The sequence below is a fragment of the Aythya marila genome (genome assembly GCF_965140915.1).
Source record: "Aythya marila genome assembly, chromosome: 2".
NCBI classification, from domain to species: domain Eukaryota; kingdom Metazoa; phylum Chordata; class Aves; order Anseriformes; family Anatidae; genus Aythya; species Aythya marila.
In genome coordinates this window covers 29,615,868-29,635,397 of record NC_139043.1, presented here as the reverse complement: position 1 = coordinate 29,635,397, position 19,530 = coordinate 29,615,868, and the positions used below count along the sequence as shown (strand labels likewise).

The 19,530-nt window shown below is 37.3% G+C and overlaps 1 protein-coding gene across 2 annotated transcripts in view; it reads right to left on the bottom strand.

Moving 5' to 3' along the window:
* Nucleotides 1–19,530, bottom strand: part of LOC309875546 (uncharacterized protein) — a 273,711-nt gene that overhangs the window by 104,220 nt on the left and 149,961 nt on the right. The gene's annotated exons all lie outside the window — the stretch shown is intronic.

The window sequence follows — 19,530 nt, the reverse complement described above, 5'->3', positions numbered from 1 at the left end:
AAGGTGAGGTTACAAACTTGTGGAGGTAGAGCTCTACAGGATGATCATAAAGGGAGTCCCAGGAGGAAGAAGGAAGTTATCAATGCATATTTCATACCAGATATCAGCTGCCTGAGAGCAGTGGAGGATATGAACCAGGAAGAGAGTAAGAGGAAAGCTGTATGCATTAAAATGTGATTAAACTCTTTGCCCTTTTCTCTATTGGTGGGATAAATTCACCTCAAACATAAATAATTTCCAGCCAAGCAGAGGTTGGAAACTTCATGGGAAGCATTGGGACAACTGAGCCTCAGGTTTGGCTCAGAGAACAGCTCAAAGAAATAGCTCTATTTTCTGGTTTTCTTACAATTTTTCTTGCAATCCAAAAGAAAAAATAATGTTTATAATTTGTAACAGCTGTTGTTCCTGTTGTAGTTACACTCTGTTGTAGTTACATCATCTAGCTTCACTATTAAAAAAAGTAAGTATGTGTACAGGTACAGTCCAGGATGTAGAACAACTAGAAAACAAAAGCTGTTGTAAGGTCATTATGTTTTTTTTTTTTTAAAGAATGGTCTCTTACAATCACATTCCTTCAAGTGAATGTACTACTGCACATTCATTCAAGTTTGAAAATCTCTGAAAAAAAAAAAAAATCTAAGTCCAAAAAACTAACTCCGTATATCTTGTTAAAGGGACCCTACTTTAAATCAGTAGTTCTTCAATACATCAAATGATAGTTACATCATATTTTCATTTCCCTATTCAGCCATTTAGATATGACTCTGAGCAAAGAAGGTATCATAAAGACTTATTTATTCTAAATTTTACTGCACTTAAGAACAATCACTCATCCTCCATGTAAACCTGCTTGATATAACAATAATATAAATAGCTTTATTCATTAGGAAAAAAAATTGCTTACTACACCTTACAACAATCATTCACATGAATAGTATGAGAGCTGTAGTACATCTCTTTTCAGAAGAGAACTGTTTAGAAATAAATTTGGACCTCTGGAACCAGAGAAGAAGAGTTAAGAATGAATCGCTTGAAAACCTGATCAGAATTTATAGATGGCAGGAACAGATGCTTACAATAGCAGCATTGAGGTATTGGCCTTCTGGCTAATGTAGTGCCATAAATGATTAAGAAAATTTTCCCTGATGAGGCAGCATAAGTATTTCAAAGGTTTAAAGGACTGACAAATTATTGTCTTCAGTAGCTCAGTTGCATGACTTTTACACCTCTATGAAGTAAGTGAATAGTACCAAGGCTTTCCTAGATAACAATAGTGAAAAGATGGTTACAATTCACAGCAGAAGCAGCAATAATTGACATCATTAAAAGAATCAACTTTGATGTGGCAAGGGCTTCTTTAATAAGCAAACATTTAACTACTAATTATACTGATCACTCGAAGTGTTTTGTTGGTCACACGATTAAAACAATGTAAAAGTTATGATTCAAGGCACTTTTTCTTAATGAAAACAAAACAAAACAAAACATTACAATATAATTTATTTATTTAGATTCAAGCTACATTTCCACTTCCTTTTACATTTCCAAATGTTGCTAGTATCATGCATAGAGTAACTCATTTGTCTTAGTAAAACCCTCAGGACTTGTCCTCCTAAAGCTGTCCGACCTTTTTCACAGCAAAGCAGTGTGCTGTGACCCAACATCTATGCAGAAGTTTGAAGTTTCCTGAAACTTCTTTTTATCAAAATAGCTTCAAAGATTATGCTCAGTTGATAGGTGAAAGTAGTAATATCTATTAGACTTCTCAATCAGCTGCCAGGCAAAGAGAAATACAAGTAAGCCTGAAATGAAGGGTTCAGCATGGTCTTGCTGAACCCTTCAAACAGGGAGATGCTACATGCAGGCAAATGAATGGAGGGAACAGCTCTGCTCCATTCCTAAAATAGAGGCTGCAGATTCAAACACAGTATGGCCACAGTCTGAATAATCTCAGAAACAGAAAACACATAAAGGAATTTGGAGCTGAAAGTAGCTGCAATAAGAACTGAAAGAGCTTCTCTGCCTGCTATTACTATACGTTCAGCAGTGATCAGTTAGGCAGGAATTTACTGCAATTTATTATTAGACTGAAATTAAATTGGAAGAATTGTTGTTATCTATTCAATGCAAAGTGCAATCCAAAATATTTTGGGATATTCATACTTCAAGAAGTTCTTCAAAACATTTCTCCTTTCCTAGTTACTAAGACTAATATTATCTTCGCATGAATATCAAAACAGTACCCCAAATTCTACCTCCCCTATAAGTGGCTCTGTTAAAGGCAGTTGTTTCAAATACCAACATACCAACCCACTTCTCTGCTGGGGTGGAAAAGAAAGGGCATATGAGAGGAGGGAATTTATAAGGTCTAACTATAGATTACATATTCCTTCTTCATTCTTGCATTCCACATCATTCATCTAAATATCTGTCTTCTTTCTAATTCAACCCTCTGTATCCTCTCCATGACTATTTTAAGAAGAACTGAAAGTAAAAAAAAAAAAAATGTTTAGGATTGGACTTGCCCATCCAAATTCAGTGCTTACATGTAAAAGCTTACTAAACTAATAAATAATAAAAAGGTTTACTTCAACGAGATTTGTTTTTGAAATTTAATTTTGAATTTTGACTTATTCTTTAACATATTATTATAATATTAATATTTTCAAACTTTTTGTCAACAAGAAATCAATCTTTCCTTCCTAGGGAAAAAAAGAATCAGATTACAGAATACAAATAAATAACAAAAATAAATGGCCTTTATTTTTTTTCCAGTGTGGATACAATTACTCTTTAAGATCTTGATCAAATTCTATGTTAAGTTAGCACTATTTAGATCACATTATATGAACCAGATTCTACTGGACATTTAAACTGATCAAATGGCGCAGAAAGCATTCAATCTAACTACAGGCAGCAACTGAAAATTATGTCAGAGCTACAAACAGCGCAAGGTTTTACAACTATATCACCTATGCCTCTCCACTGTTAGTCTGTTTGCCAAGTGTGTCAGAGATGAATGGAGTGTATCAGAGCAAGAAAGGTCTTACAGGGCCTTACATTTTTATGAATATTATGAATATGATATTATATGAATATTGCAATTTACAGCAGCCCAGAAACTTCTCTAGCACAGGGCACAGACCACCACTGAAAACTAAACATCCAAAAAAGGACCTGTAGTAGGAGTCCAGGCAGTCCCTATCCCTTGTTTGATTATTTTATTTAATGCAGCATCAGTGCAGGACTTTATAATGAAACTTCTCAGAGCACATGTAAAATCTTTATCTTACTGTTCTAATACAGGAGGAGGGAAAGGTAGAAAGGAATGAAAGCTTGCCTGTGCAAAAGTGAGGCTTAAGAGAACTCAGTGTATTTTGTTTTATTTTGTTTAAATTATCCTATATTTCTTTTTGAGGAAGAATCAGTTGACTACAGATTCATGAATTTGAGAGGCACTAAAAATGCTTGATCTGGACTTCTTTTCACTAAATCTTTGGCTTTCACATCTTTGCCTTACATCTGCAATTTCCAAATCATTATTCTATTGCCAAGCTATTGTACGTATTTCAGGATGCCAGCCAAATTCTAATAATGGCATCATTAAGAGAGAGCTATTGCAATGGTAAATGCTGTATTACTTTGCTCATTTTGCCAATCAGTGATGTCAGTAATATCCTGTTCTTTAGGAACTCTAATTAAATTCTTTCATTGAAATAATCAACATTTGTGTTTCCAACCACTTTGCAACTACAGTAATTCTTTGTCTGCCAGCTGTGAGAATTTCCTATCCTACCCTCTCACATCAGCAAACTGAAAGGGGAAAAGTTCATTTCACACTTATATCATGTATTCATGGTTGAAGTAGGTAACAGACATGTTTTGCTTGTAATACTAAAGCCTAAGCCACAAACTAAGATAGTTTGGAATGGTCTCAACTCAAATAAATAATTTATCAAATACATTCTTTATAAAGTGTCTTCAGGAATCACTGTCCTTTTATTAATAAACAGCTAGTCCACTCATCGATTCAGGAAGAATATGATCAGTCTTCATTCGGATCTAAATCAGATGAAACTAATGAACAGCATACTTTAATTAGATTAAAAGTCATTTACAGAAAGTTTGCATATGAGGACTCTGGTTCATGAATTCTAAAATATGAAACCAGCCATAAGCCAAAGTAGCAAAAGAGATTAAAAAAAAAAAAAAAAAATGCAGACTACCTGCAAGATAAATTTCAAAGGAATGCTCTGTTGCACACTTTTGATCCTCTTACTGCTAGTGTTACACTGCACGAGGACTTGAGCCTAGAACCAATAAGCATTTAATCTGTAATGCCGAGTGTAATGCCCGAGCTTTAGGCAGAATCCACTGCCAAGGAAGGCCCATGCCTCAGAGCAGAAACCCAGAAAATGGTTCTGGATAAGCAGAAGGCAAGCTGCTAAAAATTACCATGTAGGAAAAGTGAAGCACAGGGACATGAGAACCTTTATCTGCCTGGGATCCACAATTTGGAATTGTCTTCTGAACTAGAAGGATAGATTCAAAACATCTCTTTAGAGAAAGACCAACTTTTCTTGGTATACAGCTTTTCTACAGGAGATAATAGCTAGAATCCTCCCTTCTTGGAAATCCCCATGTCTTGGGGAGCTTGGAAGGTTACTAACCCACCTCTCACATTTCATGGGAGGGTGAAAGAAGCCACCTTCCACCCCGTCCACTAAATCTTCAATACTGTGCAGAAAATTATGCACAATTCTAATTGCAGAAAGAGCCTAGAATTATTAACAAAATTTTGTGTGGGAAAGAATGTTTGGAGGTAATCTAGTGCAATCTCCAGCTCTAAATAGCACAATTTAATTTTAAAGCAACCTGATCTAACTTCACATTTGCACAAGGCTTTGTCCAAACAAGCTTTGAAAACTTCTAAGGCTGGAGATTGCAAAGCCTGTTACACTGTTTGTTGTTCTACAGTGAAGACACTTTTCTTTCTTTAAGTCACAGTTTGGACTGAGTTTTTTTTTGGTCGTTTCAACCTGCACCTTTGAGAAGACTCTAATTTTATCCCATCTATAGATCTCCATTAGGTACTGGAAGACTGCATTTATATCTGCCCTTTGTGATTCTAAACAAAGGCATTTCCCTCCGTCTCTATTAGCAACCTCTGAAATATGCCAATGGAAAGGACGTGGAAAGGACTTTGATAACCTTGCTTGTTGGTCCAGCCAGTTCTCCACGCGCCTCATACCTTACCCATTCAGTCCATATCTCAATTTGGCTAAGACCACACCATGGGATAGTCAAAAGTCTTGCTAAACACAGGGTAGATGATATCTACCGCATTCTCCACATCTACTGCATTTGTCATTTCATCATAGAAGGAACTGACACTGGCCAAGCACACTGTGACACTGGTAAGTCTGTATTAACTGCTTCTTCTTTTTGTCCTTTACTCATCATGAAAAAGACTTCTAGAAGGATTTGTTCCATAATTTTACTAGCTAATGAAGCGGTGCTGACCAGGCTGAAGATCTCCAGCTCCTCCTTCTTATCTTTTAGATGGGCATAACATTTATTTTTTTCTCAGCCACTCCAGACCTCTCAACTGCTACAAACTTTCAAAGGCAATAGGTAGTGTTGGCTTCCAATGATGTTTACTGTTTCTCTCAGCACATTTCCAGGTTTCTCACCTGGTTCCAGACCTGCTTATGTCCAGCTTACTTAAGTAGTCCCTAATTTGATACTCCTCTGCCATGGAGTTCAACAGTTCATCCAGTATCTGTTCACTCTCAAATAAACTAACAATACATCTTAATTAAATGTACTGATCAATATCCATTTTGTCATCTTTCTCTAGCCTGTGGGGCTGGCTTTCTATTCTGTAGTGTCATCATATTTCCACTGAAGGAGTCACCAGATCACCAACATCCTCATGAGTAAGGTACTCCCAAGGCATAAGAGATTTAGGTATGAACCACTTCAGGACACTTTCAGGGCAACAAGGAATTTGGTTACATGCCTGAATTCAGAACCGGTCAACTCTTCTGTATGCTGCCTTGGAGTACAAAAGGACACATTTTTCTCTTGTTATTATTCAGAAACAAATGATCAGTGCTCTTCCTGAGGAGGGTGGTACAGCGTGTTGCTATATGTGCTGAGGATATTAGATGAACTGAGTGTTTCAGGTGGTAGAACATATACTACGTGAATCTGAGAAGGATATAATAGAAGAGAAAATAAATATTTCACTTCAAGAAGAGAGAAAATTATACCCTAGAGAGACTATAAAAGCTAGATCATGAAGATTTCAGCTACAAGCTAATAGTGGTCTGAGCCAAATGCGATTTCCAGGTTTTAGGCCTAAGTGACAGATGGCTGGTATTGTCCACAGTAACAAGGGAAGGGAAGAACAGACTGGTAAACTGTTAAGCTTCCTCTAAGCTGATGTCTGGACATTCACAAGTTAGTGACAGACATGTATGTCAGGATTTTACACTGCACAGGAGACATGTGAGGTCAAAGAGAAAAAATGTGTTTCCAGGTGTACACAGTACTGAAAGGTAACAGCCTAAGCACTAATGCTACTGTATATCTGTGATAATTTGTGTCACTCTTCAGATCAGTCTGCTCAGCTTCTGCTCAGAACTGGCTGATAGAAAGGAACTGTGGCCATAGATAAATGCACTTGGAGAGGGAAGGGTTTGCGTTGGTTAAGGAGATTCTATGTCTCTTGGCGGAGTGATAAAAGAGGATTCATTTAGTGCTTCTAGCACAAACATGAGTGCAGAACTCAGCTTATGGAGACAAGACTGACTGAGGATCAGAGAGGGAAAGGTAAGCCCAAAATTGTGGTTTCCCTCAGACTCCCTAGTTGCCCAAAAGGTCTAATAATGTTAGATCTCTATGGTTTCAAGTGGTGTCAGGATGCTTTTTTGATAACAGAAGGTGGAAAGATAAAAATGGCACTTACGGGCACTGGCACAGATAGTCATGTGTTTGGAAAAAACAAAGTGACAGAAGATCCAGGCAGATAGTCTCACTGGACCCAGTAAGCTCAGGAGAAAAGGACTGAAACTTTGATTAAAAGAACTCACTCAAGATGATTTTAAAACTCCACCAACCTCAGTTACTATTGAAAAATACAAGACTTTACTCTCTCAATAGAGAAGAAATAGAAAAGGCATTCAAAGAGCAATTCGAAATTAAATATTTGAAAAGTTATTTAGGAAAAGTCAACAGTGGTATAAAAATAGTTTTTATGTATTCAAGATACACCATTTTATTTAATGTTCAGAATTATCAGCAGCAATTTTTATCTCTCCACACTTTAAATAAAAGCACTGTTTTAGCTTAAGAAGCAAAGGAGCCAGAGTAAAAGATTTGGTGCTAAACCAAATTTATCTCTATGTTACTTTCAGTGGTGGTCTGAGAATAAAAATAAATACTAATGAAAATATTCACTAGATGCAATCAAAGCAGAAGGCAAAAGGCTATCAAGCCATCAAATATTATTTAGTTCAAGTGTAAAGTCCCTATCAATGGAGTGTTAGTTAATTAACACTAGGCACAGACATTTCTTTGGATCGCATTCAAACTAGGGGTGATAAAAACATTGTTCAGGTTGAGCAAGTCAGCTGTGAAGGCATGGAAAGTCTGTTTTAGCAGCAACAGGAACAAAAGAGATCTTGTCCTTCTTAATGGGCTTTTCCCCATTAAAATTATAATTTCACTGCACAATTAGCTAATAGAAAGCCTGAAAAATATCCACATTTTATTAGTTACTGTAGTAGGACACACAGAGATCAGATGTTATTCTCTTCCTTCCTATATTATTGTGTCTATATATATCCTTCTTCATCTTCTACCTGACTGCTGTTTACGTGCACCCTTCCAACATGCACAGCTTTCAACAATGTTATTAGAAATAAAAAAGAGGTACCAAGTGAAAACAGCAGTTGTTTTTGCCTGGGCATTTGAAAAGACAGATCCCCTTGACATGCTTAGAAATCACACAGAAAAGAGATATATTTTTTATTGCATGATTAGATTGTTTTGCTTTACCTGGCATTCCTTACCATAATTACACAGAACCCATTTGTGAACAGAGATGGTGAAATTTGACTGTGGCTTGATAAATGTCTCTCCCAGTGCAATTTTTGTTGGTGTTCTATACCACAGGGTCATAGGAATGATAACAGCTATTGTTTCACAGGGCAACAAAATATTTTTTTAGGTATGATTACTCTTTGTCATTGATTATATATTGACGATATATTTATATTACATGCACCTTTTAATTGAACTTCATTCAACTCATATGACTGACTTTGAAAACAATATATTGCCTCCTATATATGCTGTAAGCAAATAAAAACATAGGACATATTACACAAATCAAATGATAGCTTCTGATCTCTCAAAGAGAGATCAGATTTTTTAAAATTCATTCTAATATCATAAAAGTTGGGCAACGTTTTTGCTGATTAGTTCCTGGCCTGAAAGACAAAACTGGGCTCTTTGACTCTTTATTTAACACATATAGATAGGCTTTCAGGGAGATATAAAACAGCAGAGTCACCTACAGTTCTTACACTCAGCATGAAACTGCCTAAAATATGCCAAAAATATATATGTTATATACAGTATTGTATAATTTTGTACAATTTTCAAGTAGTTAGTTCTAACCGTATAATGAGACTTGCATGTATTTCCTTCTCACCCTGAAGAGTTTGAGCAAGGTTTCCTAACTGTCAGTTCATGCATTATTTTGGATGCACAAAGAAATAAGAAAAGTAGAACACTTCCCATTTTTTTACTGAAGCAGTTGTGCTGTATGGAATATAACTCAAGGTTCAATGAGATAAGAGGAGTGCAAGTGAACCTAACAGTATACCCCAGGAGCCAGATAATTTTCAAGAAGGAGAGGGACCTGGCTCACCATGGCACAAGTTCAGAACTAGTCCTTAGAGCAGTATCTATCCAGTTGATCTGGCCTTCACCTAGAATAAAACAGTATTCTTGACTTATGTCAGGAAAACTGACTTACATCTGATGCTAATATTGAGTTTCTTTTGATAAAGGAAGTGACATAGTGACAGGAAGTTTATATATTTCAATTCCTTCTTAGGATGTAGATTTTTTTTTCCAACTTTAAAATTACTAGCTTCTCCTTCCAAACAAAAGCATCCAAACTAACCATAATAAAAAATGCCATTCAACAGAGCTTACAACACATAACACAAGAGCCAAGTCAGTGGAAGGGCTAATTCCCTCTTAACCATGTAATCATTAAATCCTATATTACTAAATATCTTTGAGCCAGGTAGATGAATGAACACCATACAAGTTGTATGTCATATGGTATCTTTCCTAATTATATATTTCTCTCTCAGAAAATAGGGTTTGTGACAGAAAGACAGCAAAATACATCAATAAAATATAAGTATATTTGCCACGCCTGCTGAGCAGTGCATAATTCAAATGAGGAGTGGTCAAGATGTTGCCATGAATGCGTCATGAGAATAAGTTGCTACACTACCTTTCCCTTTGATTCCCAAAGAGAACAGAATTTGTTGTTTGTTTTAGGACTATTGATAAATTGAAAAGCATTTTATAAAAAGTGCTGGAGATTTTTATACTTGTAATTGGAGTTATCTGTGTGGATTCAGTGATAACATGATAAATTGATGTGCCAAAGATGGGAATCTTGGAATCATATTGCTGGCACACATGAAAAGCAACATTAACTTAAAATGTGCTATACAGTTTTTAAAGTAGCTAAAATTTGCTGCTCCACTAGCAAGAAAATGTTCGTTAAGTAAAAACACTCAATACTGTACATATTTGTTGAAAGACAGTACAGCATTCAACTACTGTTAGCTGTTCTAAATCCTGCAAATTGTATGTGTTACAGGAGAACAGAAAAACTGAAAGGTGGAAACAACTTCAGCAATTTCTTCAAATTCAAGATAACTTGTAAAATTAAGAATCAGAGAAAGTTAGAAAGAGAAATCTGTATCAGGACTTCTATTATCTGAGAAATCACCTGTGTACAAGTGTTTGACTAAACACATTTTGCAGTATGGCCTCAATGAAAATGTTACTCCCTCCATGTTATGTTTTCATGAGCTGATAGTAACATTTCTACAAATTCTGCTTGGAGCCACTAAGTTCAACACATTAGCTTTCTGTGACAGATTGTGTGATGGTACATACTAAATCTGAAGTTAAAGGTTTTCTCTGTAGTCAAGCCTGCTCCAGTTTAATTAAAAGTGTAATTTCAACTCTATGAGACAAGAGATATGGTAAGTTTTCTTCTATAATTCAATTCACACTTCACAGACATTTTTTAAGTCATTTTCATCTCAGGTTAAATCAACAGATGTCAAGGTTGCACTGAATGCAACCTCATGGATGGATTAGTTCAAACCATTTATAACCAATATGAAACTACACCGATAAAAATTGAGTGTGTTTTTTTTACACTGATAGGGCTGGTAGCTGTAGCAAAAATAAAAGAATAAAAAATAAAAAAATAAAATCAACAGGGTGAGATATGACTCAGATGACGTAGCGAAGTGTGGAAATTTGTATGTCTAAAAAGGAGGATGTGGAAAAGGTAGCATAAGAAAGTAGAACAGCATTATCTAAACAGCATAACAAAGATTTCCAGCTTGTACCATCTGAACCTTATTTTCACAATTCCTTGAAAATGCTTTCACTGTTCTATTTTTTATTCTACTGGCTGTGTCAAGTATTAAATAGTTTAATCCACCTACTCTTTGGTATTGCATAGTTTTTGTAACTGAAATGCATAATTAGTCTTTGATTTGCAGTTTCTAATTAGTAGCAGAAGCAACATCTAACAAGCTGTAGTACAGAACTACCATATTTATGGAGTCAAGAAGCACAATAATTTAAATTACTCCTATATATTGTTGGATCCTAAAATTGTAACCACTTAAGAACAAGATATGAACATATTGTAGGCAAATCACCAAAAACCAAATGATTATAATACAACTGAAGTTTTAAAAAATCAAATTTAAAAATTCTTGTTTAAAAATCTAGACTTGAAAATCACTTTGAAAATCTATAGTAATATAAATTGAGATAAAAGAGTAATTTCTTCAAATACATTGCTCTAAAAATATAGCAGATGCAGAAGGAGTCATGGGATGAGAGAAGTTATCAGAATATATATTGAAAGTTCACAGTATTAAATGAATGGAAGATCTTTTGAGACATAAAAAGAGTATGCACACTGTCAGCATAAGAATTTCTTAAAACTCCCCTACCAGAGGAACAACTCCTAGATCCAGCCTGAGATCAGCTCCTATGCTGAGGCATGGGGGTAATTTTACCTCCCAAAGAAACTTGTTCTAATCCTTAGCTGCTGGAGAGGGGTCAAACCCTGATTTACAAAGTTTTTTATTCCCTGCAATGTCTTTTTGCTAGTACTGTTTATTTAAGCTTGTTCTATTCCTTCTTGAACTTTGCTAAATCCATTGATTCAAGGACTCATCACTCTCAATGCAAGTTCCTTTTGCTTTGTGTCATAAAAAGAGATAAATGAGACAATCTGAACTGCTAAACTATTCAGCTATTCAGTTTACTTTTATCTGGTGTTTTTCTAAGGTAAACAGAGCTAAGTTTTAAAACTATCTTCAGGCTAAAGTGTTTATCCCTGTACCATTTTTTGTCATATCTATCTGACCTCTCCATAGTCTTTCAATATCCTTTCTGAGACTAAGAATTATAATATCATAGCCAAGGTAAGATTGTTTATTTACTGGTATAGCAGCATTATAATGTTTTCCTCACTACTCCCCATCCTATTCTTTATATTGGAAATATCTTGTTTCCATTCATGCAACATTAAACAAGATCGTGCTCATTAAATCAGATTTCATCAAGCTATACTCAAAAACAGACAGGCCTATTTCCTGAGTTAATACAGGTAATTTGGAACCCTGTATGGCAACTTAGAAATTTATGTACAGCTCTGGGGGAGTCTAAAGTGATCTTTTCTTCCTTCTACAAAAACAAGGAATAAATACTGCTTACAGATCTCCTACAGGCCTTAACTATCAAGACAAAATAGTGCAAAACATGAGGATACATGATTTGCTAGTTCTGAAATAAAGCCTTGACCTCCCCACTGGGACAAACAGGCACATAGGCTTTTCCTTTTATATAATTTGGTTCATCCATAAATGAAGCCACACTGAGAAAGAAAGAGAAAAAACAACAACAAAACACCACTTGTGATTCAGGTCTCAATGAGGAAAAAAAAATAAAAAATAAACTATTTTGAAGAGGGTAGGCAGCTGGAACTAGATGTTCCACAGGTATCTAAGTGTCACCTCATTTTTTTCACCTCATGTTAGCGCTGTAGAAAATGTTCTCTGGATCCTAATATGTTTTTTCTTCACCTAGGTAATAATTCTTAATTTACTTTTTTCTGTCTTGTCTCATTTAGAAACAGCTCTTTACATAAGAATTAAAGTCAACAGTCTTTGTATTCTGACAGATAGGATAGAAACCCCTTCCCAGTATCCTCCACAACACTGCACAGTACCTATAGTGCAGTTTTAACCCATACAAGTTAGTATTACCGTAGCTGGCTCAGACATCAGCAGTAGCATTATTATAGCTAGAGAAGAGCTCTTTGCAGAGCTAAGCTCCAGGCAGCTGTGACTATATTCTCAGGAGTACCTATGGCAACCAGGCTAAAGGGGGCTCACCTACAGTAAATTTGAAGTAATTCCTTTCAGTTAGTTTGAAATAAATATACTCACTTTTGATTAAGGTAAAAAAATAAGTTCCCCTTGCACAGCTGAATACAGCTGCCTTGGCAGCACCAATCTCAGTTTGAAAGCTCAGTTTATTCATCTTTGGCTGGAATGAGCTGCATTTACATTATGTTAGGAATGACTTAATTATAATCACCAAAGTTTTTCAGTCTTCACCTACTTTCATGCATTTAACATCAAGTTATGTTCACACCTCTTACTACCAAGCTGACTTCTGAAATATTTAGAAGCAGAAAGATCGGCCCATTTGCTCCCAAGAGACATCATATTCATCAGAGGAAGAAGGATGTCACATGGATGACACTCTGCTCTTGTATACAGCTTACTGTTTGAATGCAACCAGAAGTCTGGTATGAAACTATGCTGCATTGAGGAATATGTGGAGAAACACCTTTTTTTTTTTTTTCCCCCACATTTACCGGCACAATTTTTGCTTTCTTCTGCTCTTACTGGTTCCAGTAAGGATATTTGGGATTCTCACAGTGGGGAGAAAATAACGTGTTACCACAAATAAAACAGTGATGTCCTGGCCATACTGGCATACCAGGAGGAAAAACAATAAAAATATTCACAGTAATCACACGTAGGCTATGCTTGTTATGAGCTTTGACTGCAAGCTTTTCAGGAGCTGTTTCTCAGCATCTGAATTGCTGAGAACTCGTTACCCAGAATAATGGTCCATTTCCTTATAACATTATTATATGAAAGTTCAGTTCTCCCTGTGCTATCTCAGGTAAGATGCAACAAAAAGAGAAGTAAATAAAAGATGCCGTAACCTCATAGCCCTGTAAAGCAGTTTTACCATTGCTAGCAACAGACTGTAAGCTTTGTACAGAATTGCAAGGCGAGAGGACTGAAGCTTGGCAGGCTTGCTCTGTCTGAACTTTTCTTGACCTGTTTCCAGCTTTATTTACTTAGTTTAGATGTGACAGCAATTTCCCTGGTTGACCAGTTGTCTATGGTTAATTTATTTTACTTTTATCATTGTATAGTGCAACTTCATGTATGTATAAATACAAAGCAGTAACAAGCAGTTATACTATGCAGAATGAGGTATTTACATGTATGATTCCAACATGATGAAGTAACTCAGAGAATGTCAGGCATGGTACAACAGCAGAGGCCTCCAGCAGTGAAGACAAGATGTGAGGAAGAGGCCCTAAGCACAGGATGCTGGAAGAAAAGGGCACAGGCTAGCACTGGAGACACTGTAGCTATAAGCCACTCACTGAGCTGTGATAGTTGAAGGTCAGTTGAAGAAATGGAGCCTTAGCCCTGGACAGAACTGATTATGGGGGTAACAAAGAGAAAAAGAAACCTAGCTTAGGTAAAGGCATCATGCAGAAAACTCAGGTCTAACAGGGAACAGCACACCAATGTGGACATAGCAAAGATATAAAAACATGTCAGCAAATGTATGAAAATTACTCCAAATAGATGATAGAGCAAGGAAAAAGAAACCATCAACACAGACATCACATTCACCACAGCAAAGAATTCCAGATGCTGATGATTCACCGTTAATGCCCTTTCACTGCCTTCACTGCCACCAGTATGAAACTGTCAACCTCAGCACCCAGGGGAGCAATGGAGAGGCAAGTATAACAGAAAAAAAAAAAAAAAAAAAAAAAAAGTCTACAAATGAGGAAGTGTGCATATAACAATTTTAACTGCATTGTTCCTTTTCCCATAAGCATTGTATCTAGACTAATAGTGATTCGTGGACTGGACTGTTCAGGTTTTAGTTATATTCAAAATGAATTCATGTCTCTATAAATGGAGGATGTTTCTTCTGGAAAAAAAAAAAAAAAAAAGACAAAAACAACAACAACAGCAAAACACCTCACTCTAATTGGAGTAGTCTCTATTTCCACCAATAGCTGAATACACAGATGTGCCCATCTGGAAACACAGAAAATATGAATACTCTCAATTAAGATGAGCTATGATAATAGCATTTAAAATGGATTGTGATACAGACAGAAGGTAAGACAGAAAATTCTGTGTACATTTTGATAGAACACAGCAACACAGATGGACTCAATTATATCGAAGTATATTGCATTTAAGTCTGTCCACTAACAAAATTGCATATCACACATAATTAACATCTAGTATTTATTGTCTTGACAGATTGTAGAAGCCAATCTCTTAATATGATTCAGAGAAAGTATTGCATGTTTATTTAAAGCAATTAAGTACAACTCAGTAAGGAAAAAATAGACTGAATATAAAGAGGCACTATAACTTCTGCCAAATATCATATTCTCAGCTGAAACAAAATGGCATAAAACCATTGATTTCCATCAGGGGGTGACCTGTTACAGGCATAATGACTCATGCTACAGGCAACAAAACATTCTCCAGCAAACTCTGCGAATCACAGAATTGTCTAGGTTGGAAGAGACCACAAGATCATTGAGTCCAACCTCTGACCTAACACTAAGTCCTCCACTAAACCATAACGCTAAGTTCAACATCTAAACGTCTCTTAAAGACCTCCAGGGATGGTGACTCCACCACTTCCCTGGGCAGCCCATTCCAATGCCTCACAACCTTCTCAGTAAAGAAGTTCTTCCTAAGATCCAACCTAAAACACCCCTGGCGCAACTTTAGCCCATTCCCCCTCATCCTGTCACCAGGCACATGGGAGAATAGACTAACCCCCACCTCGCTACAGCCTCCTTTAATGGACTTATAAAGAGCAATAAGGTCGCCCCTGAGCCTCTTTTTCTCCAGGCTGAACAAACACAGCTCCCTCAGCCGCTCCTTGTAGGACTTGTTCTCCAGATCCCTCACCAGCTTCATCGCCCTTCTCTGGACTCGCTCGAGCACCTCCATGTCCTTCTTGTAGTGAGGGGCCCAAAACTGAACACAGTACTTGAGGTGCAGCCTCACCAGAGCCGAGTACAGGGGGACAATCACTTCCCTAGACCTGCTCTTCCCTAGACCTGCTGGCCACACTGCTTCTTATGCAAGCCAGGATGCTCTTGGCCTTCTTGGCCACCTGAGCACACTGATGGCTCATATTCATCCAACTATCCACCAATACTCCCAGGTCCTACTCTGCCAGGCAGCTTTCCAACCACTCATCTCCCAGCCTGTAGCTCTGCTTGGGGTTATTGTGCCCCAGGTGCAGGACCCGGCACTTGGCCTTGTTGAACTTCATACAGTTGAAGTACGAAGTTGACATTGGTCCAGCCTATCCAGATCCTCCTGCAAAGCCTTCCTACCCTCGAGCAGATCGACACACGCACCTAACTTGGTGTCATCTGCAAAATTACTGAGGGTGCACTCGATCCCCTCATCCAGATTATCAATAAAGATATTAAAGAGGACTGGCCCTAGTACCAAGCCCTGGGGAATGCCACTAGTGACCGGCCTCCAGCTGATTTGACTCCATTCACCACAACTCTTTGGGCCTGGCTATCCAGCCAGTTTTTAACCCAATGAAGCGTACGCCAGTCCAAGCCACAAGCAGACAGTTTCTTGAGGGGAATGCTGTGGGAAACGGTGTCAGAAGCCTTGCTGAAGTCAAGGTAGACCACATCCACAGCCTTTCCCTCATCCACCAAACGCGTCACTTTGTCATAGAAGGAGATCAGGTTCATTAAGAAGGGCCTGCCTTTCATAAACCCATGCAGACTGGGCCTGTTCACCTGGTTGCCCTGGAAGTGCCATGTGATGACACTCAAGATAATCTGCTCCATGAGTTTCCCTGGCACTGAGGTCAAACTGACAGGCCTATAGTTTCCCAGGTCTGCCCTCCGGCCCTTCTTGTAGATGGGTGTCACGTTTGCTAGTCGTGAATCAGTCTCTGATAATATTACCCTATTATTGGCTGTTCCCCTGCCTCTTCCTTTTTAGTGAAAGTTCAAGACACTGTTTTAAAGTATGGAGACAACTCATCTGCTTCAGCATAACAATGACTAGAAATCCAAATAATGTCTTTAAGAGGTGGAAAAATTCATATTCTTTTGATTAAGGCCACAGTTGATCAGTGACACCCAGCATATAGGTTTGTGTATTGCACAAGTTCCATCACAGAAGAGAGGTGCATCCTCTTCTTAGTTTTCATTGTATCCCCTAATTTAGTGTCCTTTTCCTAATCAACAACTGCCTTAGGAAAAACAGTAATGTAACACATAACTGATGACAGGCAAACACATTGGAAGAAAGTGATGCAGAAAGTTACATTTATTAAATATTTACCTGAGCAATAAATAATAAAGCCTGTATTTTGGCTATGTTCAATAGCTGCAGAATTAACTTATTAAAATATATATAGTTACCAAATGTCTTGAATTCCTTGGGGGTTCATTCAAACTATCCCTGATAACAAGAAGAGGAGGAGCACACAGAGTCAGCAGCCCTTCTGATACTAGTTAGAAGGACTGGAGAGCATGTAAGCAAAGTATAGATGACAGAAATAAAATATTTATATAAATTTCCTAATGTACAGAATTCAGGTTGTCAGAGAACCTGAGAAAAATTATTTGTATCCTGTAATTAAACCAAATGTTCTATACCCAAAAATCATATATCATATCTGTTCTTAGCTGTATAATTGTTTTGTCTGGTAAAAAGTTAGATATTAACCTAACCTAGAAGGTACCCTCTAACACAGGGAGACAAGAATTATATAGTTTTTTTCTCTGGGCTGGATATGCCTCGGTTTTCAAGGCTGAGCTATCTGCTTTTCCAGATATAAAATTATCTAGAGGGGATGTTTCAGTGCCAGGCATTTAGATCCACAGATAGTCCAATGCTACTTCTGGGTAAAAAAGGTATCCCTTTTTTTAAGGGATACCTTAAAAAGGGAGGGAGGAGAGGAACAAAGATTTGAAGATTCTGAATCTGTATTTGACAGTATTGAAAAACAAAAAGCATGCTGCCACTGATTGCTACTTGATTTCATTGTAAGAATAATTACAAGGCCACATACGCAGCCTTTTTCCAGCTACAAAAACATGTCAGTTTGTCATAATCCTTTTCTAATTAGCTGTGAACATTTTGTCTTTGAGTTGCTGACTCCACCTTGATGACAAGTAATCGACTATAAAGCAAAGCTTTCCATAGCCTTTTGGTCTGATTTCATCACTGCTCAAAGGCAGGAACTTAACCAAGCACTTGGGAACCTTAAATGCTCTTTGTGTACTCAAGAGACCCCCTCAGGAGAACTTTCTTGACTTGTTTAGACACTCAAGACATCTAAAGAAATCTAAAATTTCAGGCTTTTATAGTGCATCAGAGGGAGATAATAATGGTCTTTCAACAGGGTAAAAGTAGGTTTGCTGGCCTGTCATTTTGCAGGAGTTTAGCTTTAGCCTGAGTGCTTGGTCAAACACTTTGGTAGTGAGGTGGGGAAGACATTATTAGCATTCTCCTGTGGCTTGTGTTGGTCCTGTTTCAGCCACCACAGCTGCTTCCTCTGCTGCCTCCCTGCATTTCCATGCTCGCTCAAATCTTCTATTTATAAAAGAGAAAGGATAAAATTTCTATCAAGTATTAGGAGAAACCCAGCTCTGTGCCCAAATAACATTAATAATCCAAAACTCCTGAGATAAAACCATCATCTTCCCTTTGTTCACAACCTGAAATTTGCACAAGGGTACTGAATACATCCCCAGCTGTCTGCAGAACTGGCAACAAAGTCAGTTAAGGTTCTGCATACAGAAAAGAAGTCAGAATCTGCTGCTTAGCTCTCCAAGCTTCATTTCTAAAACTGCCTTCCCTCCACAAGGAGCAATTTGAGTAAGTGGTTTCTCTGTAGGCAGTCTTCAATAGCCTTGTCAGGAAGCAAAAAGCAAAACAAACAAATGAAACAAACAATACAATGAGAAATAATGGCTAATAAACAGGGAAATGCAGCAATCTAATCTGATTCTATTTTCTATTTTTATACACTGGGGACCAAATCTAGCAGTGATGTGAATTGGTTAAGACTGAAATCCAGTCTAATTCTTATCAAATCACTCTCAGTGAATCAGAGGTGCAATTGGGAAAAAAAAAAAAAAAAAAGAAATGCTATCTCATTGAATATACACTTCCCAGCAATAGAAGGAGTGACGTTGACACTTTTACTTACAAGGTTTTTCTACATACAACATTCTATAACATGGTAACAAAACAAAGATAAAATATGTACACATAAACACATATATAAAAATTCCTATGTATGCACACAGATGATAATGCATTTGTTATAATTTAAAGAAATCATGGCTGTCCCCAGCCACTGGAGCACCTTACTTAGACAATCTGTGTGTGGTTTATGAGGAAATGCATGACATTGAACTGTTAGGATACCAGCAGTACCAATATTTTTTTCAATGTTTTACATTTTCACAAGTTTTATGGAGAAAAGCAGCAGAATTAAGGTGTATCCCATATTCTGGCCAGACTCTACTTAAATCCTTCACCCATCTTGTGGTCCACTACTGTAGCATAGCTAGATTTAGGTACTGAAACTTTACTCATAGGGCCAGCCAAACATAAAATAACTTCTAATTCACAGCTCTTGCCCTAATCAACTAGATAAATAAGTTTCTTTCTTTTCTTCTGCTTTGATATTTGCTGACAATCAATTTAGTTCAACAGAGGGGTGGAGGAAGACAGCAGAAAATGGTGCATGCTGCCACCAACTCCCTTTGGGGTGTGCGTATTGGCATCTCTTCTGGGTTCAGATTCTTGCCAGTGCAGTTCTGCTGCA